The 21,955-nt window shown below is 35.5% G+C and overlaps 1 protein-coding gene across 11 annotated transcripts in view; it reads right to left on the bottom strand.

Moving 5' to 3' along the window:
- The window catches only part of MARCHF1 (membrane associated ring-CH-type finger 1), a 917,917-nt gene that overhangs the window by 96,237 nt on the left and 799,725 nt on the right, over positions 1-21,955 (bottom strand). The window lies entirely within an intron of this gene.

Here is a 21,955-nt window from a genome sequence, read left to right as displayed (position 1 = left end):
CTGGTAGAAGCAGACCTTTTGAAAAAAAAAAAAAAATCAAACATTTCCCACATCCACAGTAATAGGATTTCAGTAAGAAAAGACTGAGATCACTTTTAGAAAATCACATGCTTTTCTTCCTTATATTGTGCAAAATTTACCACACTACCCACTGAGGGTCATGTAAGACTCCTAAGTAACTCTACGTAGCAAACATCTGCACTGTGGGCTGATTAAAACATTTAGATGTTGGAGAAAGTTATCTTGATGCTGAGTCTATAATTTTAAATGTCAGGCCAGACAGCTAAATGTAGAAAAGAATGGCATGGCAAGTCATCTAATGCTCCTTTTGGCACACCCACCGGAATTTGGAAGGAACTGAACATCTTCTCAAATAGGGAAAGCCAAGTCTTCCTTTGGCAATTCACACCCTTAGGGGAGTGGTTGAGAGCAAGGCTAGACCCTTTTAGCGGGTCAAATAGAGAAGATGCAACTAATAATGCAGAATCTAGTCTGTCTTGAGAGGCCCTAGAAAGCCAGCAAGTGCAGCTACACTGATGTGCAGAGGCCAAGCCCACCAGGAGACATTTCCTGTTGAAACGTACAGTTAGAAACAGAGTTGGAATAATGACCGTCATCAGGGAGGGCAAGGCACAAAATCTGGTTTGAAGTACCAGCCCATGTCACCTCCCATTTTTCAACAGAAATTGCCATCCATTCCTAGTAATACAGACAGGATCCAAGAGAAGTTTTGTCAGCAGTACAGACCACAGCACTGGGATCAGGGGATGATAAGGCTAGTTCTGAGAGCAAGGACCATCCCTTGGGTAATGACTAGGGACTATTATGCAAAGGAGGTGAGAACTCATTATAGTACTCAGGCTTCCTAGTAAAATGTAGGCATTCTGGCAGCTAGAGAAACAGATTCAGGCAGTTGTCTCTGGTACCATGGGCCACGCCTTCTTAGTCCATTTCTCACATTGGCTACAGCACTGGTGAAGTTCTTTGTAAGTGCCAACTACTGTTATGGTGACAATGTACTACATCGTGTGAGTGCCACTTGCCTCGACTTTTCATTCCTGATTCCATTAGAATCTACTTATCTTGCACAAGCCTAAAGGGCTCCTAGAGGGCGTTAACACCTCTGGGACAATCTTTAGTAATAACGGGTTCTGAGAGCTTGTGGTTAAGAGATCCATTTCATTGACTTTCAGGTGGAAAATTCTGAGAGATACTTTGGATATTTCTTAAGAGTCCCTTTGGAGTCAACTAACTTCATTAGTTACAATGGAAGTAACTAATTACTAAACTCATTACTAATTTTATTAGCATCTCAAAAATACATCCTTAAATTAACATTTTTCCCATTCTTGTCTCATTTTTCCTATCCTTTCATTTATAATCCCCAGGCGACCTCCTAAATCCCCTATCTGCATCAACATTCTTGTCACTAGCAGTGCTTTGAGGAGAACCCAAACTGGAGAGGCAGTCAGCACCAGAAATAGTGCCAGAAAGCAGACCCACGAGATAGAATTTAGGAGCTGGATCACTCATGGTCAGATATACCATGCTGTTGGTGAATGGGGTGGTGATAACGCCTAGTGAGCTGTAACATCGCAATTACTGGATTGGATGAGGTGCAAGTGGGTGGGGAAGCATGCAGAAGCCCACAAATTTGTATAGGAAGGCCCATAATAATTATAAGGCTATGCAGTTGTTACCAGTTCCAAGGCTTTTGGTTAACTGCCTTGGAAACGTCTATGAAAGAGAATGGCAAGTTCAGCTGAGCCAACTATCAACCGAGAACACTCCGTGAAATCCTGTGTACAAGTGTACCCCCAAGTGGAGAGGTGTTATTCCCAGGCAATCCTCAACCAAGAAAGGTCAGGAGTTGAAGGATAAATGCACCAACACCCATTCCTTCAAGTGGTCAATTCCTGGAGACTTTCTTTCTGCTCAGTCAAGCCTTGTTGCCACATCAGTACCACTGTATTATACCTTTTTGTTGGCTTCTCCTTCACTGTCTCACTGCTTCTTCTGTCTCACTGCTGCTGCCTAGAAAACACTTCCCAAATAAACTACCTGTAAAAGTTCTCATCCCCTGCTTCTGTGAGCAAATAAACTCAGACACTGGAGGATTAGGGTGAGATTAGATTCTCAGGTCCACGGGGCAGGGCTTATGCTGCACATTTGGAAGATAAATTGGTTGACTGTTGTCACCCCACCTAGTGGCCTGGACTACATGCTGTGCTCTCGTGGCTTTATGCATTCCCCATCACTTGAGTGCCTTGGTTTCAGGTCTAGGGTTCAGCCTCAGTCTCACTGCAAACAGATCAAGTTCTAGAACCTGGCCCTTCTTTCAATTCAATGCAGTTACTTGTTGAGAAACAGGAAATCATTAATCCCACAATTCTCATTGTCTTCAACTTTTCTCCTTTTTTATCTGTACTTAACATCTCAGAGCTTTGAGATTTATTCTCTGAAGTTACAGCTCCAGTCATTTCCTTTCCTTTGTCAAAAGGCGTCAGTGGTTTCTCGTTATCTAACAAATTAAATACAAAAAGACCAGTTTGGGATTTTAGAGCCTCTATAGTCGGGATCCCATCTACTTTTCTGGTATTAACTTCAGCCATTCTTTTAAATCCCAGTGTTCCAACAAAACCTAGCTCATTTTCTATTCCCAAACATATCCATACTTCTATATTTATGCCTTTACTCTATGGAGAAAACAGTAAAAGCGTAGTCTTGGAATTTCCCTCAAGGTCCAGTTATTGTCCTTAGCTTTGTATACACCCATTTTTCTTTAACTCCACGAGCCCTTTTTAACTTCTCTTATGGTATTAATCTTGCTGTAGCATTTATTTTATCATCTGTAATACTGTCTAACAATTTCCAAACTGCCACAATGTTTTATAGTTAATCTTCTTTTGTGCTTCAGTACCACACCAAGATTAAAAAGGCCACAGTCATACTAATTTTGGAAATCTTCCTAGTGTCTTGTGTATAGCAGGTAGCTAATAAAGAATTGTGTGACTGAGTGGAGCATGGTAACAGTAGAAGTGAGTTGAACTGAACTTGGTAATAGTTGAATCAAGTTGAACTGACCTTGGTAAATCCTATTCTGATGGCAGTAGAGACAGACGTGACAATCACATCATAGTGAACAAAAAAGAAAGGGCTCCACTCTCCTCTGTGGAAGTGCCAATTCTACACTGTAACAAAATAAATGAACTCAGGCCAAAGTTTTATAGAAGACTTGAAACTCTTTCTTTGGACGCCAGAGTCAAAAAACATATCAAATGAAAGTTGTATCTTCTTCTTTCTTTGTAAAACATGGATTTCTATTTAGGAAATACTATAATTTTGTTGTGTGGAAAAGAGTATGTCCTTTAACAATTTTAAAGCTGGAAGGGTCAATTTAAAAAGAAAACACTGTAATTGAGGATAAAATGAATTAATGTCTTTTAAATGCATGGCCCTATTCAGCAAAAATATATTGTTTTAATTTGCTAGTTGGTACATTATGAGAGCTTGGTAATTTGTTCATCCCTTTAAAAGGTGTAAGATTGAAATGGGGCCGGGAAGGAAAAAATAACAATTGGCTGGATGAGCAGAATAATATGTTCTTTGAAATGAAGCATTCTTTGTAATGGATGTTTATTTCAGATGATTACATTGTACAGTGCATTCAAATGGGAAAAACAAACAGGAGGCCAGCTGCACTAATTTTATCAAAGTTATTTATATCTGCAGTATAATTAAAGGCAGTAATTTCAAATTAGGTTTTCTGAGAATCCATTTATAGACAACACAAAGCAACTTGTCTTGGTGGCATCTAGGCCATAATTGTGCTCTGGGGGCAATGTTAACTACTGCCAATTGGGTACAATGTTAACTACTGCCAATTGGCCTTGGTATTTTGAAAATTAAGTATGGTTTCAAAAGAATCTAAATGGTTGCTTCCTGGTGCCCTGACCAGTTTAGATCCACTCCACTAGGAGAACCCAATATGTAATTTATGAGTGCGACAAAGAATAATCATGCATAATCATTTACAAATGGCTTTTGTGTTTAGTGATACATTAATTATACACCATGAAAAATGATTTTGGAACTTCAGATGGGAAATGCTGCTGCAGAAGCTTCTTTTTTTAAAAGACTCATTAATATCTATGATAGTTCATGAGTAACAGGTTGAAGAATTAGGTGTTAAAATCATGTATTAAAACTAGTTCTAGGGGCCAGGCATGGTGGCTCACACCTGTAATCACAGCACTTTGGGAGGCCAAGGCGGGAAGATCCTGAGGTCAGGAGATCAAGACCACCAGGTAACACAATGATACCCTGTTTCTACTAAAATACAAAAAAATTAGCTGGGCAGGGTGGTGTGTGCCTGTAGTCCCAGTTACTCTGGAGGCTGAATTAGGAGAATCACTTCAACCTGGGAGGTGGGTTGGTCGTCACGGCACTCCAGCCTGGCGACAGAGCAAAACTCCATCTCAAAAAAACAAAACAAGCAAAAAAAAAAAAAGGCAAGCCCAGTTTTAGGGAATGGAAATAGGCCATAAATGATCTGAAAGACTCTTTTTGGTTGCTAAAAATATATTTAATGACTAAAAAAGATAAATTTTAAGAATGTACTTATGCAATCTCAGGAGTAGACAGAAGATGAAGATGACCTGGTCTAACCCTCATCTGATACTGTTATCCCATTTATAATTAGACTATTATCCCATTTATAATATTTTCAATAGGTGGTCATCTGGCCTCTGCTTGAGGCCAATGACAGGAAATTCACTGTCATCTGAGAATATCCCTTACAGTTTTAGAGTACTCTAATTGTATCATCCTTGTAATTCATCGAAGTCAATTTCTTTGTGGTTTCTTACACTACATGTAGTTTGATTGCAAAGCCACATAGAATCTGCTTAATGCCTAAACCTTTCTTCTATAGCATAGCCCTTTACTGCTTATTAATTCTCATATATACCCTCTTCCTGCATGCCATACTTGACCCTCTTTCCACCTTATATTAGTTTAGATTATACGTTTGGAGCAGTGAGTATGTAATTTTATCAGATACAAAGGATGTGGGAACAAGTCTGGAAAGGAAGATTTTAGAAAATACTGGGCCTTTGATGTCAGGTTAAGTACTGTTCAATGTTATTTGATATATAATCAGTGAAGTGTTCTGACTTGGAGGTAAAGATTATGACAAGTGTTCTTTAAAAAGAGTAGTCTGTATGAAAAGGGAACTAAAAATTTAATTTATAATAGCACTAAACTCATAAAATACATACCAAGCAGTGGGACAAAATAGAATGTCCAGAAATAGATCCACACGGTTATGGTCAATTTATTTACTACAAAGTTGCAAGACAATTCAATGAGGAAAGGAACATCTTTTTTTTAAAAAAATGGTGCTGGAATAAACACATAGCCCCATGCAAGAAAACACATCTCAACCCTTACCTTACTTGATATTAAAATTTTACTTGAAATAATTTATAGAACTAAACACAAAATCTAAAACTAAAACACTGCTAGAAGAAAACATAGGAAAAAATCTTTGTGATCCTGTAGTAGGAAAAAATTTTCTAGATGAGACACAAAGAGCACAAATCATAAAATAAACTGTTAATAAATTAGACAATATAATAATTTAAAAAATTGTTCTTTGAAAGACACTATAAAGGAGAAAATGCAAAGTACACATTGAATAAGAACCTTGTACCCAAAATATAGAAATAACTCTTAGACTCCGCATATACTCTTATAACTCAATAATAAACAGACAACCTAAAAAAATACTCTAAATATTTGAATAACCATTAAAAAAATACATGTAATCCATCACATAAACAGAACCAATGACAAAAACTACACGATTATCTCAATAAATGCAGAAAAGGCCTTCAAAGAAATTCGACAGCCCTTCATGCTAGAAACTCTCAATAAACTAGGTATTGATGGAATGTATCTCAAAATAATAAGAGCTATTTATGACAAACACACAGCCAATATCAAACCAAATGGGCAAAAGGTAGAAGCATTCCCTTTAAAAACAGGCACAAGACAAGGATGCCTCTCTTGCCATTCAACATATTATTGGAAGTTCGGGCCAAGGCTATCAGACAAGAGAAAGAAAGAAATGGTATTTAAATAGGAAGAGAGGAAGTCAAATTGTCTCTGTATGCAGATAACATGATTGTATATTTTAGAAAACTCCAGCCCAAAATCTCCTTAGGGTGATAAGCAACTTCGCGAAGCCTCAGGATACAAAATCAATGTGCAAAAATCACAAGCTTTCTTATACACCAATAACAAACAGAGAGCCAAATCATGAGTGAACTCCCATTCTCAGTTGCTACAAAGAGAATAAATACCTAGAAATACAACTCACAAGGGACGTGAAGGATCCCTTCAAGGAGAACTACAAACCACTGCTCAAGGAAATAAGAGAGGACACAAACAGATGGAAAAACATTCTACCCTCATGGATAGGAAAAATCAATATTGTGAAAATGGCCATACTGCCCAAAGTAATTTATAGATTCAATGCTATCCCCATCAAGCTACCATTGACTTTTTTTTTTTCACAGAATTAGAAAAACTGCTTTAAATTTCATATGGAACCAATAAAAGCTTGAATAGCCAAGATGATCTCAAGCAAAAAGAACAAAGCTGGAGGCATCACACTACCTGACTTCAAACTATACTACAAGGTTACAGTAACCAAAATAGCATGGTACTGGTACCAAAACAGATATACAGACCAATGGAACAGAACAGAGGCCTAAGAAATAATGCCACACATTTATAACTATCCGATCTTTGACAAACCTGACAAAAACAAGCAATGTGGAAAGGATTCCCTATTTAATAAATGGTGTTGAGAAAACTGACTAGTCATATGCAGAAAACTGAAACTGGACTCCTTCCTTACACCTTATACAAAAGTTAATTCAAGATGGATTAAAGACTTAAGTGTAAGACCTAAAACCATAAAAACCCTAGAAAGAAACCTAGGCAATATCATTCATGACATAGGCATGGGCAAAGACTTCATGACTAAAATGCCAAAAGCAATGCTAACAAAAGCCAAAATTGACAAATGGGATCTAATTAAATTAAAGAGCTTCTGCACAGCAAAGGAAATGATCATCAGATTGAACAGGCAACCTACAGAATGGGAGAAAATTTTTGCAATCTGCCTATCTGACAAAGGTCTAATATCCAGAATCTACAAAGAACTTAAAAAAATTTACAAGAAACTCCATCAAAAAGTGGGCAAAGGATATGAACAGACACTTCTGAAAAGAACACATTTATGCAGACAACAAACATATGAAAAAAGCTCATTATCACTGGTCATTAAAGCAATGCAAATCAAAACCACAATGAGATACCATCTCATGCCAGTTAGAATGGCGACTTTAAAGGAAACAACAGGTGTTGGAGAGGATGTGGAGAAATAGAAATGCTTTTACACTGTTGGTGGGAGTGTAAATTAGTTCAACCATTGTGGAAGACAGTGTGATGACTTCTCAAAGATCTAGAATCAGACCATCTGACCCAGCAATCCTATTACTGGGTATATACCCAAAGGATTATAAATTATTCTACTATAAAGACACATGCACATCTATGTTTATTGCAGCACTATTCACAATAGCAAAGACATGGAACCAGCCTAAATGCCCATCAATAATAGACTGGATAAAGAAAATGGGGCACATATACACCATGGAATACTATGCAGCCATAAAAACAGGTGAGTTCATGTCCTTTTCAGGGACATGGATGGAGCTGGAAACCATCATTCTCAGCAAACTAACACAGGAACAGTAAACCAAACACCACATGTTCTTACTCATAAGTGGAGTTGAACAATGAGATCACATGAACACAGGGAGGGGAACATCACATACTGGGACCTGTCAGGGGCTAGGGAGCCAAAGGGAGGGGGGGTATTAGGACAAATACCTAACATAGGCAATAGGTTGATAGGTGCAGGAAACCACCATGTATAACTATACCTATGTAACAAATCTGCATGTTCTGCACATGTATCTCAGAACTTAAAGTATAATTAAAGACTGCATTTTTAATGAGCATATAAAAAGTGCCTCAAGTCATTAATCATTAGTGAAATGCAAATTACAGCCACAACGACATAGCACTATATAACCATGAGAACAACTACAATAAAAAAACATGGCAATATCAAGTACTGGCAAGGATGCAGAGCACCTGAAAGTTTTGTACCTTGCTGAAGGAGATAATTTGGCAGATTCACATAAAGTTAAATGCACCTACTGTATAACCTAATCATTATTTTGTATACTTACCCAAGAAAAATTGAATCGTATGTCTACCAATGCCAAGATTCATACATGAATGTTTAAGATAGCAGCTTATTAATAATAGGCCCTAACCGTAAATAACCAAGATGTTCATCAACAGGTAAATTGATAAAATGTGGTACATTCATACAATAAAATACTACTCAGCGATAAAAAGAAAAAAATACTTAGATATGCAAACACATAGAAGAATCTCGAAGTAATTATGCTGTGTGAAAGAAGCCAGTTATAAGAGTATATACAGCATCATTCTATTTATAAAATTAAAACAATCTAGAGTGACATGAAGCAGCTTAGTGGTTGCTAAGGGCAAAGGTTAAAAGAGGGATGGATAGATTCCATACTCCAGAGAATTTTCGGGGAATTCATAGAAATGTTCTGTGTCTTGATTGTGGCAGAGTTTTAAATCAAAACTTACTGGCTTGAACAATTTAAAGGGAAACAGCCTATTGTCCTATCCATTATTCTTAAAATACTTTAAATTTCTCCTAAATAAATTTGATAAGAATAAAGTTTAACTTGGCTATAGTGTGCAAAATGGACTGTGGTGAGAATGTTTAGACTGGAAGCTATAAAAGCAATGCGTATTTCTGTGTTGAAGGTGAGATATTATTAATGTCTGTTGTAGAGTATGATTAAGGAAATGTTAAAAGTTAGAAGAACAAATGAAAAAGATAAAGGAGAAAAATGAAGAGAAAGATGAATACAAGAAAAGAACAAAATTGGTAGCAGAGCAAAAGTTTGAAAGTAAAAAGCTGAGAGAAGGCCAGAGAAAAAGCAAGGGAAGAGGAAAAGAAATAAAGCCAATGAAAGAATAGAAAAGAGACACGGAAAGGGATAAAAAAGAGAAGATATTTTTGGCCATACATGTTGTATGTTGTGGAGAGGAATGCAGGTCTCTGTGGCTTTGGAAACATTATGCACTACAGCAGCGATTCTCACAGTTTCATAGAATATCAAATTATTTAATTTAGCCACTTTGCTAAGATGTTTTTCAAAGCTGGACTTCCTGAGACATGAAGCATATTAGGTGTATCTTAAACTAGAATAAAATATGTTCATTAAGATTTAAATACGTAACATAAATAAGTTGAAGAACAATTTTTTTTTTTTTTAATTTTTCTGAGACGGAATCTCACTCTGTCTCCCAGGCTGGAGTGTAGTAGTGTGATCTCGGCTCACTGTAACCTCTGCCTACCAGGTTCAAGAGATTCTCCTGCCTCAGTCTCCCGAGTAGGTGGTATTACAGGTGCACACCACAACACTCAGCTAATGTTTGTATTTTAAGTAGAGACAGGGTTTTACCGTGTTGGCCCAGGCCATTCTCGAATTCCTGACCTCAGGTGATCTGCCCTCCTTGGCCTCCGAAAGTGCTGGGATTACAGGCATAAGCCACCTTGCCCAGCCAAGATATTCTTATAATGTAGCAAAATTGCCTATTGGTTTAAAGATTTCAGGAACAGTGCCAAAAAGTAGTTGGAAAATTTAGAAAACCTATCTGTATACCTCTTCTGTATTTCACCTAAAAATAAGTTTCAGGGAATTTATACAACGTACGTAAATATAAACAATGTACAGATACAAACAATACAAGATAAAGTTTAATAAACAATAAATTTAAGAAACTCCTAGAAGAAAAACATAGGGAAAAAGAATGTCACATTGGATTTGGCAATAATACATATGATACCCAAAGCGTGGGCAGCACAGGTAAAGAGATAAATCAGACTACGTGAAAAATTTTAAAAACTGCATCAAAGGACACAATCAACAGAATGAAAACCCAACCTACAAAATGAGGGAAAATATTGACAAATCATGTTAATTGCTGCAAATGGGCAAAGGATTGTATAAACATTTCTCCAAAGAAGATACACAAATGGCCAAAAACCACAAGAAAAGATGTTGAACATCACTAATAATGAGGGAAACGCAAATCAAAACCACAATGAGATATCTCACAACCATTAAGATGGCTACTATCAAGAAAACAGAAAATAACAAGTCTCGGTGAGGATGTAGAGAAATTGGAAACTTTGTGCACTGTTGGTGGGAATGTATGGTGCAGTTATTCTGGAAAATATAGATAGAATTACTCTATGATATGGTTTGAATTCTTGTCTACTCCAAATCTCATGTTGAAATGTAGTCCCCAGTGTTGGAGCTGGGTCTTGCAAAAGGTACGTGGATCATAGGGGAGGATCCCTCATGAATGAATGGCTTTGTCCCATCCTCTTGGTGATGAGTTCATGTGAGATCCGGTTGTTTATAAGTGTATGGCACCTGCCCTCCCTCTCTCTCTTGATCCAGCTCTCATCATCTGAAATACTAACTCCTGCTTTGCCTTCTGCTATGATCCAAAGTTTCCTGAGGCCTTCGCCAGAAGCTGAGCATGTGCTAGTGCCATGCTTCCTGGACAACCTGGAGAATGAAGAGTCAATCAAATTTCTTTCTTTCTTTCTTTTTTTAAACACCCAGCCTCAGATATTTCTATATAGTAACACAAAAAAAGAAAATAATTCCACTTCTGAGTAATTCCACTTCTGTATATCTATCCAAAAGAATTGAAAACAGAATCTCAAGTAGATATTTGTACATTCGCATTAATTGCAATGTCATTCACAATAGCCAAAAGGTGAAAGCAACCCATTGTACATCAGTGGATGAATGGATAAACAAAATGAGGTATGCATATGTATATCTATATCATCTACACACACAATAGAATATTATGTCTTGAAAATAAATCTTGTTACATGCAACAGCATTGTTGAAATTTCAAGACATTATGCTAATCACAGTAAGCCATTTACAAAAAGTCACATGTAAGTCTATGATTTTACTTATATAAAGTACCTAAAGTAACCAAATTTATAGAGACAGAAAATAATAGTTCCCAGAGACTGGAGGGCAGTGGGGCATGAGGAGTTATTGTTTAATAACTCTATTGGGTATAGAGATTCAGATTTACAAGAGGAAAAGAGTTCTGGAATTTGATTGCACAACAATGTGAATGTACTTATTACTTAACTGTAATTGGTTAAGATGGGAAATTTTACATTATGTGTATTTAATGACAAATGGGACACAGAAAATCAGAGCAGAAAAGATGAGATTTATTTCTTTGAGTACATAGCCAAAAGAGTAATCCATATTAGGTTCTAATTTTTATAGTTCCAGATACAAATAGGCAATTTGCACTGTCCATAATATAAAAACAAGTTGAATAATTAGAAGAAGCACATTGCTGGTACTGAGACCAGAGGGAAGTTTTACCTTTGGGTGATTCTTTGAGAGAAACACTTACAAACATTTATGTTCAACATGATTTTTATAATGAGTAAAGCAAGGAGTTTCTAACACATGTGCCATATTATATTTTGATGGCGTAATGTCAAAATAAAATTCAGTGTAACAGAAATTTTTTACTTTGAAATTGTGCCTTCGGAAAATAATAATGGACATGTGTGTTGGAACTTTGCTGTTCCGTTTATTACAAATTGTGCTTAGCTCCCTTCGCCATTCCCTCTTTTTAAAAGTCTTCACTGCTTGTCAACCAGGTCTTTGTCATACTATTTGGATTTTCACACAGAGTATACTAAAGGAAGAAAGAGAAGTGGAATAGATTTCTCTACAAATAAAAAGTCTGAAAAGAAAATAAGATCTAATAAGGAGGAGAAATAAGGACAGAGTGAGACTGATAGCTGTGATCAGTTTTAAGAGTTTTGTGGATGAAACAAACATGAATAGAGTATTTAAAGACAAATACCCTTTTCTTTATCCCCTAACTCTTCACTTGCAAAGAAGAGTTAGGGGTTAAAGAAAAGGGTATATTTAGGAATTCTAATGGCATGCTCTTTGGCCTGATTCCAACTTCATCTTCATTCCTGCCCTCATCTCACAGATCACTCCAAGAAAATCTTCATGGAAGAGTTTGCCAGTGCTTGCAGAATAGGAATTGCATTTTTAAAATGAGATTTTTGGTTGAGACAGGACTTAAATTGGAAGCAAGAAGACCTGGATTTACTAGGTTAGACAAACATTAAAAAGCAGCTCTAAAGGAGAACATACTGTGGGATCTAGAGTCCTCTTTGCTATGTAGCTTAATTCAGGAATCAATTAAGTACAGCAGGAAAAGCTGGACATCAGATAGTATTTTATAAATATGGTGTCTCTCAACAGGATTGCCAATAAGGATTTAGATGAATTCAGAGTTACGTATGCCCAGTAATGTGCTTTCATGAAGCCATATCCATGTGTCTAGCTAAGTGTGGAGTTAAAGTCAGATAACTTCTTATAAATAGTGAAGGTTCTATCAAAAATGTGTGTTTGCAAACACTGACAAGGAAGTTGGTTAAAGATACACACCTTGTCAGGACCAAGAGCTATCAGAAGAAACTTTTGAGGTTCACACAAGTGCAAAGATAAAAGAACAGTTAAAACATGAAATTTCAATACTATGGACCATAGCTATGGAAACTTTTAGCCTGGAAAAAATGTTAAAGTATATCCAATCGTATTTCTACCATGTTTATACAAAAAAAAAAAATTCAGCAAACCAACTACAGTATATTTACCATCCCGATCTGTTCTATTATATCCACCAAGTTAGATGAATTGCCAACTTCATGCCTAAGTGACTGTATAAATTAGATTGTTATACAGGATTGATACTTTAAGTCACAGCAAAATTGCATTTAATTTTAGAATAGTTAATTTATAGATCTTTAGGGCTAATAATTTAAAGTTGAGTCAATTATTGGTTAAGGCCACTTTTGGTTATTGAAATATTATCTATCACAAAGAGCATATTTATTTTCCGTTTCAAATGCTGGGGGTTAAAAACAGGCAATGAGAAAAAGAATTAAAAAAAACTTTACAATATTAGTCTCAATTTTCATACTTCCTTCACTTATAATTTTTTTATGATTTTAATACAAAATTTCATTATCTTGTCAAACTCTAAGTGCAGTCTCTGTTGTCTCTAAAATCATTTTTAATACCTGGCAAATATAATACATTTACTTAACATTATAATGTGTCATTCTTACATTTCTTGCATGCTAATTTCCAAATAGTGTCTGCTATAAGAAGCTAAAAAACATTTAATACTAAAGTTGTTACTTTATAAAATCTGTCACTTTTCCAGAATAAAATGACAGTTTAACTTTGATTGACAGTACATAGGGAAATAAAATAAGAATACTATATGAAGAAAAAAAAGAACTAAAGTTAGTACAATTCCTGTAATTTAGTTACTGTGACTAATAATAGTCTAAAAATTATGGCTATTTTCAGGAAAAAAAATAAGTTTCTAAAGGAAATAAACTCTTGTGATATTCAGAATGTCTTGCGATGTATTCTTTCAGAAAATCAAGCATCTGCACTCTATAATTACCACACATAAGACCAGAAGTAGGAAGGTACAAGGAGGATATTAATTCCTGTGTTTAAACAGGAGTTAATAAATATATTTAAGTTCACTTCAATGCCAAGCTAATATTTATATGCTAGGAATAGAGTGTTCCTTTCTTAAGTCCTAAGAGGAGCAGAACTTTTGTTAAGGAACAAAAATCTGATGGATATATTTAGCGATGTCAAAGAATCACAAAAGACAACTTTCTAGGCTAGTCTGTTTTTCTTTGATTTCCATTTACGTTATTTCTTCTTATTGGTAGGTTTTATCTTCTCCAGATTGGTGCTAGAGATTAGCTGAGACAAAGAAGGAAGTTGGTTTACCTATATTGGAGTAAAATATTAGTCAGACTTTCGTAGTTTCTTTGGTTTGATGGGCACTGGGTATAACTTCTCAGGACGTTGAACTGGAGGTCAACATAACACCAATGTCTTCTGTCCACCAATGGAGACACTGTGTTACTATTTTTGTGGATGTCTCACAAACTTCTACCTCCACTCCTACAATGCTAACACTGCCTCACTCTTCAGTGACTGTATTGTTTAGGCAAAATTCCTGATGTCTTAGAACAGATTACAAAGTATTAGTAATGTGACTTTGTATTGGAGTAAATTACTCAACAAATTTAACTGAGCTTAAAGTACACAGGTGCTCATAAATATATGGCAGTGCCAGTGATTGCACTTATTTTTGCCTTTCTCTGGATGGTAATTGGAGACCTGATTTTAGGTTTCTGTTGCTCCCCAGGGGAAAAGACGAACTTATTCATTCTTTTTTTAAAAAAATAAAGATAATAAAGAGTTGGTTCTTGTTTATTAACAATCATTTGCTTTAAGTTCCCCCGAATTTTAATAGTCAGTATTGATATTTTCTGTAGAAGAGTAGATTACCTGGATTTACTTTCCAATTAATATGTATAATTGCCACTGTTTCCATAAAAATATGTGCTTAAAAGTCACTTCAGTTCCGGGTAAATCTTTCTCATTGAATTTATAAATCATTGACTTGTATTCTAGTTGGCTTGATTGCATATTTGTCTTTTCATTAAGGAGAGAAGTTTGCTAGATTTTTGTAAGGTTCTTACCATAATGCCTGTTGCAATTAGATTGTATTGTATGTTCTAAAGTGAAGGGATGGGTGATTAATGGAACTTCGAGGATATACTGTTTCTCCTTCTGGTTTGTTCCTCAAGAACTGATTTCCTAAACATATTTTGGAGAGCTAAGGTACTGTTTCTATGAGACTGTCAAAATAATCTTCCTAAAAACACATGTATCTATGGAATGCTACAATAAAAATTACTTGACTACAATGAATAGGATTATTTATTATAATTATTAGGCAATAGACTGGAAGAATTTAGATTAAAATAAGAAAATAGAAAATAAAATTCCCTTAATGTGAGATAAGTGCTAATTGAAATATTATATTAACCCCATAGACATACATACATACATACGTGTATGTGTGTACATGTGTATAATTTTTGCTTTTAAGGGTCAGAGTTGGCCAGGCACGGTGGCTCAAGCCTGTAATCCCAACACTTTGGGAGGCCAAGGAAGGTTGAGATCATTTGAGGTCAGGAGTTCCGGACCAGCCTGGCCAACATGGTAAAACCCCGTCTCTACTACAAATACAAAAAAAAAAAAAGAAAATTAGCTGGGCAGTAATGGCAGGCTTCTGTTATCCCAGCTACTTGGGAGACTGAGGCAGGAGAATTGCTTGAGCCTGGGAGGCGGAGGTTGCAGTGAGCCTAGATGGTGCCACTGCACTCCAGTCTGAGCAACAGTGAGACCTTGTCTCAAAAAATAAATAAATAAATACAAATAAGAGTCAGGGTCTTGCTATATCGCCCAGGCTAGCCTCAAACTTCTGGCTTCAAATGATCCTCCTGCCTTAGCTTCCCAAGTAGCTGAGATAATAGACATGAGCCACTGCGTCCAGTTCCCTATATTTTAATATTTTATTTTTCCCCTTATTGCTAAAAATGGGGATGTCAGGGTACAAGAAAGAGATACATTTGCATAAGTAGATGATTCCCAAATATCAACTTTGAAATAGTCAGCTAAAAGTGAAAATGGCTATTGTTCCCCTTTTTGTAATTTCCCAGGGGATGTTTTGAATAATTAGCAATGATTTCAATTATTTACATTTCTTTAAACATTCTTTCCTTTATTTGAGGAGGAAGGCTAAGCAAAATTTTTGATTTTTCAAAGTAAGCTTTTAGTTTTTTTGTTACTGTTTTGTTACAACAACAACAACAAAAAAGTTCAAAGAAAACACGTGGAAGAAAATTATATATATTCTTAATAGACAGAATGGAATGGAGATAGGAGTAATGAAGAAAAGAATGTAAGAGTAAAAACGAGGATACTATTGTATAATTGTTTTCTTATTCTTTCTTAAACTCCAAATGTGTTTTTCTTACTTCAGTAGGGCTCATATAATGCCCATGTTTCTTCAAAATTTTTTTAAATTATAAAATTTATAATATTTAGGTAATATAGTTATTACATGTTTGTAATAGTTTTACATGTTTGTTCATACCATGCTTTACTAAGCATGTTTTAATTATTTTAGGTAAAATATTATTTTCTGAAAACCTACGTTCTTTGAGCAAGATGTTAGAATAGAAGGTCCCCCATTCATTTTCCCTCATAGCAACAATAATTTCCCAGCCATCCATGGCAAAAAGTACCTTTGTGGGAGTCTTGGAATTCAAGTAGAAGTTTGTGAATCCCCAGTGGAGCCCAAGACCTAGGAGGATCATTTTGAGGGGGCAGACTCAGACTCAGGCACCAGATTCAGCTAAAGTGAGACAGGCTTGCCCACTTTGGTCTTGATTGTGGATACTTTAATGTCCTACTAAGCCAGCTCCAGCCCCTCTCAGCTATGGTCTTTGATCAGTTCTGCTAACACAAGGACCCAGAGGAAGACATACCCATCTGAATCCCTGGGGCAGATTTGCCAACCTCGGTCCCATAGCAGATTCTGAAACTTTCCTGAATCTAAGCCCCAGACCCTCTCTGCTATGGCCAGGGAGCAGTTCTGCCAGCTCAGGGATCTGGAGGGAAGTAAGCCCATCCATGTGCCCACAGGCAGTCCAGTTAACTTAGGTTATACTCCAGATCCTGAAAAGACCCAGAAACTCAGCTGTAGTTCATCTCAACTGTTACTTGAGAGCAATTCTATTTACAAAGGGATCTGGAAGGCCTAGAGATGGTTCCCGTGTCCCTCATTGCTCCTGTAGGCTGGCCTGCTTAACTTTGGTCTCACTATGCATCTTTAAAAGTCCCTATAATTCTGCCCTATCCCTGCAAACTGTGGCATAAGAGCAGACCCACCTTCATAGTGACCTCCCAAAAGACACACCCCAGAGATAGACTGAATGACTTTGGTCTCAGCTGTAGATTCTGAAGTAGCTCTGTGATCTGTTCCCAACCCCTCTCAGTTACAAACAAGGCAGTACTCCCTGCCCAGGGACTCACCCAGTGACATAGCAGAAGCCCTCCTAGGAACCTAGAGGAAGCCACATTCATCCACAAACCCGGTAACAGGCCCACTATCTTCAGATGCTAACGTGGACCCTCATCGCAGTGCCAGACCTACAGATCAAGGTCCTGAAGATAGTTCAGTTCACCTAAGGACCAGATAGATAGGATCAGGAGCACTGTGAACAGGTCTGCCAACAACACTCCCCATGGCAGACTCAGTAGCAGCCATGTGATCTTGCTCCAGCCCCATACAACCACAGTCCTAGAGGCAATCCTATCACACCTGGAACCTAATAGGAGAAAGCCTTAACCTGCCAAAACGCATCTGTAAAGACTAGAAGAGGATCTGGCTCCTTCAAATGAAGATTCCAACAAAAGAGTCTATGGATAATGAAGAACCAGGCAAACATGACACCACCAAAAGAAACAAATAAAGTTCCAGCAACCAAGTCCAATGAAATGACGATCTATAAATTGCCTGAAAGGTAGTTCAAAATAATCAGCTTAATGAAGGTCAGGGAAGTCCAAGAAAACACAGGCAACTAAATGAGATTAGAAAAGCAATGAATGCATGAACAAAATGAGAAGTTTATAAAAAATAAAGAAGAGAATACAATAACAGAAGTAAAAACTTCAATAGAGAGCTTCAGCAGCAGACCCAATCATGGAGAAGAAAGAATTATAAACCTTGAAGACAGATCATTTGAAATTTGCCAATTTGAGAAAAAAAAAAAAAGAATGAAGAATAAAAAGAGTCAAGAAAACATAAGAGTCCTCTGGGATAATCAATCATACCAATATATTGCTTTTGATGGCAATTACTTTTGCACCAACCTAATAAAAATTATAGAGGTTCCAGAAGGAGAAGAGAACAAAAAAGGAGCAAAAATATTATTTAAAGAAACATTGTCTGAAAACTTTCTGAATCTTGTGGGGGGTATGAAAATCCAGATTCCTAAGCTTAAAGAAGTCGAAACAAGTTCAATCCAAAAAAAAAAAAAAAAATACTCTGAGGCATACTGTAATCAAACACCAAAAGTTCTCAAAGAGAGAATCTTGAAAGCAAAAAGAGATAAGGGACTGGGCACATTCAAAGGAGCTTCCATTAGGTTATCAGAGGACTTCTCAATAGAAACTTGCAATCCAGCAGGAAGTGAGATGTTATATTCAAGAGGTTGAAATGAAATTTAAAAAACCCCAGAAACCTGACAGCCAAGCATACTAAACTCAGCAAAGCTCTCCTTCACAAATGAAGGAGAGGTAAAACTTTCCTAGACAAAGAAAGCTGAGAGTTAATCATCATTAGATTTGCCTAATCAAAAATGCCAGAGGAAGTTATTCAAGTAAAAAAAAAGATGCTAATGAATAACATGAAAAACATATAAAAGTTAAAAAGACTCAGTAAAGACAATATATAGTCAAACTCCGATTACCTCAATACTGGAGTGGTAGTATATAAATTACTTATATCTCTAACATGAAGATTAAAAGACAAAACTATTAAAAATAACTACAGCTGTGATAATTTATTAAGGAATACGCAATATAAAAATATGTAAATTGTGACATCGAAAAACATAAAATATTCATATGTGGGGAGTAAAAGTGTAGTCTTTTTATGTGATTAAAATTGTTATCAGCTTTAATATAGTCTTTTGTTAAAGATGTTTTATGAAGTGTCATGGAAACAACACACTATAAACCTATAGCAGATATACAAAAGATAAAGGAACCAAAACATGCCACTGCAAAAAATTATTTTATCACAAAGGAAGACAGCAAGAGAGGAAGAAAAAACAAAAGATCTACAAATAATCTGAAAACAGTTACTAAAATGGCAATAGTAAGTCTGCATCTATCAATAATTACCTTGAATGTAAATACATTAAATTATCTGATGAAAAGACAAAGTGGCTAAATAAAGAAAAGAATAAGACCATACTCTCTGCTGCCTACAAGGGACTCATTTCAGGTTTAAGGACACATATAGACTGAAAATGAAGGGATGAGAAAAGATATTCCATGCAAAACGAAATGAAAAGACAGCAGGGGTAGTTTTGCTTATATCCGAAAAAACAAATCTTAAGTCAAAAAATGTAAAAATAAACAAAGAAGGTTACTACATAATGATAAAGAGGTTAATTTCTCAAAAGCATATTTAACTTGTAAATGTATAACATATGCACAATATTGAAACACCTAAACATATAAAGCAAATACCAATAGATCTGGTGGGACAGAGACAGCATTACAATAACAGTAGACTTTAATACCCACTTTCCACAATGGATAGATCAACCAGACAGAAAATAAGTATGAAACACTGGACTTGAACTATGCTTTAGGTAAAATGCACCTAACAGATATATAGAGAACATTCCATCTAATAGCATGAGAAAACATTTCTTTTCAAGCACACACAAAATAATCTCCATGATAAATCATATAGCAGGCCAGAAAATAAGTCTTAAGAAATTTAAAAAGAGTAAAATTGTATGTAGTATCTTTACTAACCACAATAGTATAAAACTAGGAATCAGTAATAGAAAGGAATTTGGAATAATTGACAAATTTGTAGAAATTACACATACTTCTGAACAACCAATAAGTGAAGGAAGAAATAAAAAGAAAAATAAAAAAAGTCTTGAAACAAATGAATATAGAAACACAACATACAAAAAACTATAGGATATAGCCAAAGCAGTTCTGTGACAAAAGTTTATAGTAATAAATACCTACATTTAAGAAAACTCTCAAATAAAAAACCTATGTTTCATCTCAAGAAACAAGAAAAAGAAGAACAAAAGAAGTACAAAGTTAACAGAAAGAAGGCAATAACAAAGATCTGAGAAAAATAAATAAAATAAATATTGGGAAAGAGTAGAAAGGATTATTAAAATGAAGAATTGGTTCTTTTAAAAAAGACAAAATTTACAAACCTTCGGTTAAACGAAGAAATAAAAAGAAGATCCAAACTTCTATTTCTCACAAAAAAGGAAACAAACTCAGAGAAGTGTTTGATAAGTTTTGATCTATAGGAAAGAGGAAGGCAGCAAATCACACTGCCATGTGTGTTCCTATGCAACAATTTTGCATGTTCTTCACATGTACCCCAAAACCCAAAATGCAATAAAATAAATAAATGGGAAAAAAAAAAGAAAAAAAAAAAAAAAAAAAAGAACATTACCTAATAAAGTTTTCCTATTAACATAAAAGTAAAACATAGGATTTTCCCTCTTTCCATTAGGGATCCAATTTAAAAAAATTTTAATCATTTAATTAATAAAAATATTTCCCAGATAGCTGTAAAGAAAAATTATTTTCCTTGCTTAAAATATAGGAAACTGAGACTAAGTAGATACGTATCTTCATATAGTTCCTAGTTTCAAGAGATTAGGCTTGATTACTAGACAATGAGACTAATTTTAGACATATACAGAATACTGTCTAAGGATTGGGAATTCTGTATTCAATTTATTCATATTCTGAATGTTTGTGAGTCAGCAATTTTAAGGCATATTGACGGTTTCTAAAACATTTGAATAAATTTGATGCATAAAACTAGGCAGGTTAAATATTTTTGCATCTCTTCTAGTTAATTGTGAAGACTTTATTCACTTTGCCATTCTATAGCCCGGTAATAGTACCCCCATTCTATAGCAGGAGTAGCAAATTATAGTCTATGAGCTAAAAAAATATGGAGAGGAAAGAAAATATGATTGGCAAAAAATAAAGGAGTGGAAAATTATGACGGAGAAGGAAAAGAAATCTATAAAATCACAGAGTACATATAAAACTAAAACTCTATTACTAATAGCAGTTCAAAGAAGAATGGATATAAGCTCAAAAAAGAACTTGGGAATTTAGATGTCTGAAAAAGTAAAAGTAAACAAGAAAATACACAATTACAATTTTTAAATACCTTTCTGTCCTTCCCTGTTGTGCCTCCAGGGTATTGCTACAGACACAATCTTTGGAAAAAAGAAAAAAAAAAACCTTAAAGGGGCAAGAAGTTCACTGCAACCTGTTTTCCCAATGTGATAATGTTTTTTGCTTTTCTCAAATAATCATGGCTGTTGAAGGCAAATTACTATTTAATTTGAATGCATAGTTTGAGATCCAAGGCTTATGTGATTTATTTTTCTTCTAGAATATGCTAAGCTTAACTTTATTTCTGGTAAATTATGTACCTAGTTCAACACATTCCTAAGAATGAGTTTTTCTTTGAGCACAAAATGCTCCATTAGACTGGATATTCCATTGAAATGAATATATTCTTTGCACTGAAATAGGCTACCTGAGCCCTCACATTGATTTATATTATACAAAAAGGACATTTTCCTGGTGTATTTTTGGAATCTAGCTACTCTAAGCTTACTGTCTTTTAAACCCACAGGAATGTCTAATGCTACAATGAAAGAGCCATTCATAGGCAGAGAGTTATAAATCAAAACACATTGTACAAAAGAAAGACTATTGGGAAAAATAATTGGTGATATTCATGTTTCTTGTTCCCAAATCTATCAACCAGAGAGACTGATCTGGTGAAATTTTAAATAGATTTTAGGACATAACTAGCATCTGCAGTGTAGAGTCTAAGTCTTGCTTGCCTCCAATAGCTGAGGCTCTAGGTCCATCTGCAGAAGGACCCGGGAAGCACTTCATCACTTCTTAGTCTGATAGTTGTAAAGAATAACAAT

The sequence above is a fragment of the Sapajus apella genome, unplaced genomic scaffold (assembly GCF_009761245.1).
Source record: "Sapajus apella isolate SASKATOON/1434 unplaced genomic scaffold, GSC_monkey_1.0 scaffold67, whole genome shotgun sequence".
NCBI classification, from domain to species: domain Eukaryota; kingdom Metazoa; phylum Chordata; class Mammalia; order Primates; family Cebidae; genus Sapajus; species Sapajus apella.
This window is presented reverse-complemented; position numbering and strand designations above follow the sequence as displayed.